Below are 7,980 nucleotides of genomic sequence, written 5' to 3'. Positions count from 1 at the left end.
TTGCTACTCAGTACAACGCTTCAAGTGCATTTTCATTATCAATACTTGCTTTGGATACAAAACTGGTAATGTCACTTTTCCACTCGGCTAATTTTCACTTGAAAAAATCGACAGGCTTGTTGAGTTGTGCGGGGTGCCTAGTTTCTAAGTGGTGTCGAAATAGAGAAGGTTTGAGGCTGCTGTTTGCTAGAACATCACCACAAATTACACACTGTGGTTTTGGATGCTCTTGATCACCAATGCATGTAAAGCCATATTTTATATAATTGTAGTAATTTTTTTTCTTCATAAGCAACTTTCCAGGTCCATCATGATCATTTGACTTAGATTTTCTACACTTTGGACATGATGAAACACTAGCTGAAGTCGAACGTTTGTTTTCTAGTGTCTTTACACTTTGCATTTTCAGCCACTTGTCCATTATTGGGTGTACAACAGTTCAAATAAAAGCAGACTGAGAATGCTAACAAATGAACAAACTAGTAAATGAGAAGATTCACTCACCTCTCACTGGAGCAAAACAGTACTCCACAGTGAATGACTGAGTATCGACTAACTGAGGGACATTACCGCCACTACATTGGCTACAATGACCTTGGTTGTGACTGGTTTGATGCGCAACCACTTTTTCTTCCTCCATCACGGCTGTCTCTAGGGGGGTGCAAGACCAGGGATGGCCCCGCAGGTACAGCGTGGCTCCCCCTCCCACTCTGCCCCTCATGCCACCCGATTTCCCCCGCTGGCCCTGCCTGGGGTCCCTAGGGACAGCTCTGTCTGCCATTATGGATTTTTTTCTGAGAACCTCTTGTAACATGTGCAAACCCTCAAGGGTCCATGAACCATAGTTGAGGAACCACTGCACTAGACTCAGCTGTAGAACAGCCCTGAGTTGGCTACTTGTGTGTAAATTACTTTACAGTGTAAGTGTTTGCAGAATTTGCACCTATAAGTTTGTGGCATAATTGGCAAAGTTCAGGGAGTAAGCATCATTGACAGAGTCAATGTGACCTTAGGTGCCTCGGGTATCCCACACTGAAAAATGCCAAGGCCAGAGCAGGCTGCAAAAAAGAGCAGATTCTCCCAGAACTGATGGTTGACACTATAATTAGATTCACCAGCCAGTCACAAACTGTGCTCCTAATAACCAGGGAGGAGGGGGATCAGGGAGGAGGCGATCAAGAAGCTTAAAAAAAAAAACCACACAGCCCCCTTATTGCATTTCATTCTGTTGCTCCCAATCAAATAGGTCCACTAAAGTGAGAAGTTACTTAAAACTCTAAGGCTTAGAAGAATATTTTGTAATGTGAATAAAGGACCAGCCACATTACCAGATCAGTATTAATTTGGATCTTACCCAAAATACCATGCTGCCAGCCAATCCTTTAGTATCTAAAAGGAAAGGTTTATTAGACAAGAACAATCAGATATATACATATGACTTCAGAGTCCATATATCAGGTTCTTAGCAGTAGTGGTGCATTTGCTGACTTGTAAAGTCGTGCTGGAGCACATCCAAAGCCTGGATGGATCTACTAGGCATTTGTTCAAAGCTTCAGTTTGTAAAACATTTACTCCAGGAGGTGAGAAGTAAGACTGAAGACAAAATGAAGATGCAGCTTCCTTCTTATATCCTTTGCCATGTGCATCCTTTGTCCCAAACACAAACTCACAGTACATGGGTCACAGCTGACTTATAGATGTATCCCCCAGCTTCTCTCAATGAGTTCATTGTACATCCGCTTGCCCATCAAGCAGGCTGGATAGTGCTGATGCCAATCTGGGGGTATCAGCCAGATGCATAGCACAAGTTTGAGATATCAGTATACAATACATTTATAACTCATGATACAAAGATGATACATACATATAAACAAGCTTATCATATTTAGCAAATCATACCTTTTCCAATATCTTACATGGCAATTCTGGTATAGGATTTATTACAGTTTTGTAACATTGGTATCGATAATATAAGTGGTCCCCCATATTCCATATGTCACAGTCAGTGTGAATAAATTCCTGCTTATGTCAATCCCCTCTTTGTACTTTCTGCACCTGTGCAAAGAGACAAAATCCAGGAGCACTAGAGGAAATTCCTAACCAGCGTGGCTGGACATTCACACAGTGTCTACTAGGTGCATGGTTTCAGGAAAAAGGAATAGAGCTAAGCCAAAATCCTGTGATCACATATGCTGCCATGATTATAGTGAGCATGTTGCTCCTGACTTTGGAAGCAGTACTGTACACAAGCCTTGAACATCTGAGCATTTTTGCAAGACCAGGCTCTGCCTGTGGTATCCTGGATGTTTCTGGTATTGGACATGCTTTATGCTTATACAGCTGCATGGCTGCTGCCCACTCTGCAGGATTTTGGCCATAAGATTTGCCTCTACATGGGGATATTTGGATGAAAACTGACGAACTAGAGCTACTTACTAATCTTCATTGGCATAAGAATCAAATGCACAAATATTTCTGAAAAAATCTAAATAAAATTATACCACAGACAAGTCATTTTGGGGAAGGAAAAAAAGTGAAAAGAGCTAACATTTTAAAAAAGCAAACGTGGGCTCTCATTTGAAATCTCTAATTTCCCTAAGAATTCTCAAGTGAAGAATATATGAATTGAGGATCAGCAATAAAAGACATTAAGAGGTTATAAACAGACAAACCTACCCACAGGAAAGACAACCTGGCACAGAGAAAATCAGGGCATGGCTACATTTGCAGATGTAGAGTTAAACTCACCTTCGTAGAGCGCAGTAGGGAAAGCGCTGCAGTCTGTCCACACTGACAGCTGCAAGCGCACTGGCATGGCCACATTTGCAGCACTTGCTGCAGCATTGGGAGCGGTGCATTATGGGCAGCTATCCCACAGAGCACCTCTTCCCATTCTGGCGCTGTGGCTGGTGGGAAGGGGGCGGGGAGTGCGGGGCATTTTCGTCCTGTCCCAACGCCCCATGATCCATTTGTTCGCATCCCAGCATCCCCTTTGCTTCTGTCCACATTTGGCGCCATCTTTCAATGTTTTTAGTACTGCGCCCTCTGTCTTCCCTTTTGATCTGCGGGAATGGAGCCTGAATTGCTGAGGAGTATGCTGATGAGTCTCGCCAGCACATCATGTTTGGCAGTCGAGTTATTCCTCAATGTGACAGTGAGGGCGCCGATGCTGATATCTACTCGAGTAACGCATATGATGCGAGTTTGCTTGTGGCATTCACGGACATGCTCACCACCGTGGAACGCCGCTTTTGGGCTCAGGAAACAAGCACTGAGTGGTGGGATCACATCATCATGCAACTCTGGGATGACGAGCAGTGACTGCAGAACTTTTGGATGAGAAAAACCACTTTCATGGGACTGTGTTAGGAGCTCTCACCCACCCTGCGGCGCAAGGACATGAGATTGAGAGTTGCCCTGATGGTGGAGAAGCGAGTGGCTATTGCAATCTGGAAGTTGGCAACTCCAGACAGCTACTGACTGGTTGCTAACCAGTTTGGAGTGCGGAAGCTGACCGTTGGAATCATGTTGATGCAAGTTTGCAGAGCCATTAATTGTATCCTGCTCAGAAGAACCATGATTCTTGGTAATGTGCATGACATTGTGACTGGCTTTGCACAAATGGGTTTCCCTAACTGCGGAGGGGCGACAGATGGCATGCATATTCCAATTCTGGCACCAGCCCACCTAGCCTCCGAGTACATTAATCGGAAGGGGTATTTCTCAATGGTTCTCCAGATGCTTGTGGATCACCATGGGCATTTCATTGACATTAACGCAGGCTGGCTTAGAAAGGTGCATGACGCACGCATCTTTCAGAACACTCGCTGGTTCAGGAAGCTGCAAGCTAGGACCTTTTTCCCAGACCAGAAGATCACCGTAGGGGAAGTCGAAATGCCCATTGTGATCCTTGAAGACCCCCGCTTACCCTTTAATGCCATGGCTCATAAAACCCTACACAGGGAGCCTTGACAGCAGCAAGGAGCGGTTCAACAACAGGTTGAGCCAGTGCAGAATGACTGTGGAGTGTGCTTTTGGCCGTTTAAAGGGCCGCTGGTGCTCTCTGTATGGGAAGCTGGACCTGGCTGATGTCAGCATCCCCACGGTTATATCGACGTGCTGTACCTTCCATAACATTTGTGAAGGGAAGGATGAAAGATTCACTCAGGCATGGAACTCAGAGGTTCAACACCTGGAGTCTGCATTTGAACAGCTGGAGAGTAGGGCTATTAGAGGGGCCCAGCTCACGGCTGCAAGGATTAGGGATGCCTTGAGGGAGCAATTTGAGGCTGAAAGCCACCAGTAGTGTCTAGTGCCCTGCACGGGAGTGAAGTGCAGTGGTTCCAATGTTAGTAGGAATTTGTGTTTGCTACGCTGACTTGCAGTGCCTGTTTCTTTCTTGGCTAAGGTATCTTTTACTTTATGCATAATAAAGAATGTTTTCAAAGCCAAAAAATCCATTTATTGAAAAGACACAACTGCTTGGGAAACAGAAAGGGCAAGGGGGTGCGGAACAGTACAATCACAGATTTGTCTATGTCCTGTCTGGAGTGCTGTGCAATGAGTGCTGCAGTTCAGGATGGCTATACTGCATGGTGATGGGGTTGAGTGCAGTGGGTAAGGGTCATAGTTTTCAGGGCTGGGTGGTGAAGCTACAGGTGTTGGAGGCAGCTGGTGGTGGTAAGAACCTGGATGTTGGGGAAAGTGGCTTGGAGGTGACATGGGGGCACAAGGGAAAGAGTTTTGGGACAAGGGCTGCAGGGGAAGCGGACATGGTAGTGCTCCACCTGCATTGCTACGAGCGCCTGTATCGAGTCCACTTGGCGTTCCATGATGCTTAGCAGCTGCTTCGTGCTTTGGTGCTGGCGATCCGCATTCTGCTGGCGGACCCTCCTTTCACTCTCCCGCCACTCCTGCACTTTTTGATTTTCATTACTTGAATGCTGCATTACTTCATGAAACATGTCTTCCTTGCTTCTACGTGGCCTCTTTCCAATTCTTTGGAGTCTTTCAGCCGGTGATAACACAGACGGCTGAGATCTCAAGGTTGCATCTGTAAAGGCAAAATGCAACACTTAACAGAGGCAGCATTGTTCACACCAGGCACAGTAATGATTCCCCTTTACTTAAGGGCAAGCACAGTCTACACAATAGCATAATTTGCCCGTCCCAAAGTGAGTGCACATAACCCACGGGAGCCCCAAAATGGTGAGTAAGCACAGGGTCAAGCGTGACTGATGGTTTCATGGCTGTACTGTCCTCTGGGTTTCTGTGCCTTGGGGAGAAGCAACAGCGGCAGGGGGCCTCTATACTGAATACTGTCCCCACATTTTCTACAGGAGTTCGTCCTGGAAGATAGGAAGATATCTCGCTGACCTGGGAAGCAAGGGAGAGTCTTCTACTGCAATGCGGCTTCCACCATGGCCCATATGCAGCTTGCCTGTGTGCAGCAATGGTCCCCCTGCCCCTCATGGCACAGTGGCGCGGACAAGTTAGCCTGACTGGGACAAGGATCACAGTGGCTCTCCCGAGAAACCTGCGCAAGCCCATTGCCCAAGTTCTGGATGAGACCTTTGAAGAGATCACTGAGGCCAGTTACCGCAATGTGAGAGAGCACATCAACACCCTATTCCACATCTAGGCATGCATGCAGCCCTAACCTTCCTCGCCCCAAGAGCCCGCACCGAATGATTTCCTTACCAAAATAAAAGCCACTTACCAGGAACTTCCTCTGGTGTTTGTCCTTCCCCAAGCACTGGCCACCACGACTGGCTACCTTCCTCCTGGCTTGAGAACAGCTCCTGGCTGCATGCATCTGGGGATTCTGGGGTGTCTTCCTCCACCTCAGCACCCTCGCTCCCGCTTTGCTGCTCCTCCTCCTGCCTTTTTGCACTGGGCTCTCAAGTGTCCATGGTGGTCCCTGGAGTGGAGGTGGGGTCACCCCCAAGTATCAAATCCAGCTCTTTGTAGAAACGGCAGGTCGCTGGGGCAGCGCTGGAGCGGCGGTTTGCCTCGCAGGCTTTGTGGTAGGCATTCCGCAGCTCCTTCACTTTAATTCTGCACTGCAGTGTGTCCCAGTCATGGCCCCTTGCCATCATGTCCCTTGATATCTGCCCGAAGGTATCATAATTCCTACGGCTGGAGCACAGCTGGGACTGGACAGCTTCTTCCCCCCAAACACTGATGAGGTTCAGCAACTCGCCATTGCTCCATACTTGGGATTGCCTGGCGCATGGAGGCATGGTCACCAGGAAAGATTCTCTGAGAGCACTCCACGCCTGGCTGAGCAAACAGGAAGGGGATTTTCAAAATTCCCCAGAGAATTTAAAGGGTGGGTCTGACGGTTGGTCACCTGAGGGCAGGGCAATAGAGTTCAAAGTGATGACTACAATGGCTAGAACAGGCATTGTGGGATACTTCTGGAGGCCGATAAGAGCGCACTAACAGACCAGGGCATCCACACTGGCATTGCGGCACTCCAGTAGGGGCACAGCAAAAGTTATTCCACTCGCCAAGGTGGAGTACCAGGAGCGCTGTAGCCGCAGAGTCAGAGCGCTCTACGTGCCTTGCCAGTGTGGACGGGTAGTGAGCTAGTGTGCCCGGGGCTCCTTTATTGCGCTGTAACTCTCAAGTGTAGCCAAGGCCTCAGTGAGGGAAATGCCTACAATATTTACTGTAGATGGCCCACACCCTAAGAAATTTTAAACTAGATATTTAATACAAAATTAAATTAAGACCAACTAATGTTAAACAGTTTGGTTACCCCTAATGTAGAGCAAATGTTTCATGACTGACAACTGAGGTAAGAATAAATTATATAATCATAGAATATCAGGGTTGGAAGGGACTTCAGGAGGTCATCTAGTCCAACCCCCTGTTCAAAGCAGGACCAATCCCTAATTTTTGCCCCAGATCCCTAAATGGCCTTCTCAAGGATTGAGCTCACAACCCTGGGTTTAGCAGGCCAATGTTCAAACCACTGAGCTATCCCCCCTTCCTTTAGGGTTGAAAAAAAAAAATCTATGAATTAGTCTGAATCTGATTACTCAGCTTTGTGCCATAGACAAAAAGCAAATGTAGAGCATGACACTCTTAAGCACTGAGCATATTGTTAGAACTGAGATGGGTCAACTGGGACCGTTCTCTCTGGGTGTGAAACTGTGGATGATCAAACAGCCCTATCAAAACTGGCTTTTTATGGAACAATGACTTTGTACTTGGTGCTGTATGTATGTAGATATGGTTGCTGTTCATGAGAGGTAATATTCTAAATTGGATTTTCAGTACAGTTTAGACATACAAAGCCAGATTAAGTCTAGGAGCTGGCTGGAAAGATATGAAATGACTAGTTGGGAGGGTGGTTTAGGAAGAACTTAGGTAGTAGGTTGATGGAAAAAGGAAGCTAGAAGAAAATGTTACTCCCTTCTTGAAACCTATCTGAATGCCAGGAGAGAAAGAGGCTTTTAACAGCAGCATTCTGTAGTCTGGCTTGTTTTGCTTTTAGTGAACTACTTACTAAACAGACCAGTCCTGTTCCAATCAAAGGAAGTGGCAAAACCTATACTGACTTCAATAGAAACAGGATCAGGCCTACAAATGATGTCAGATGGGAATGTGTGCTTCACCTTATCCATTTGCAGGCTGTACCATATGCTAATTGCTTGCTTTAGAGTTGATTGGGATGAATCCACAGCATAGACTTAAGCATTGGTTTTTTTGCTTACTGTACTTTGTATAATAGTATCTCCCCTCCATAAGCTTGTGTTTTTATCCTTTGTGCTACAGCAGAAATTCTGAATCAATAGTTCATGCAACCGCAGACAGTCATTTTTGGGTAATGTGTTTTTTCACTGGATTACCCGAGAGTATTTTTGGTACCCATGCTGTTTTCCTGAAGATAAGGCAGTGCTCTGTTCAGTAGCTAGCAAAACACCCATATCTAACTGACAGAGAGGCTAATAAATGCAGGTTTTGCTCTTT

The sequence above is a fragment of the Lepidochelys kempii genome, chromosome 2, assembly GCF_965140285.1.
Source record: "Lepidochelys kempii isolate rLepKem1 chromosome 2, rLepKem1.hap1, whole genome shotgun sequence".
Lineage (NCBI taxonomy): Eukaryota > Metazoa > Chordata > Testudines > Cheloniidae > Lepidochelys > Lepidochelys kempii.
The sequence above is the reverse complement of the archived record's forward strand: the minus strand, read 5'-3'. Positions refer to the sequence as shown.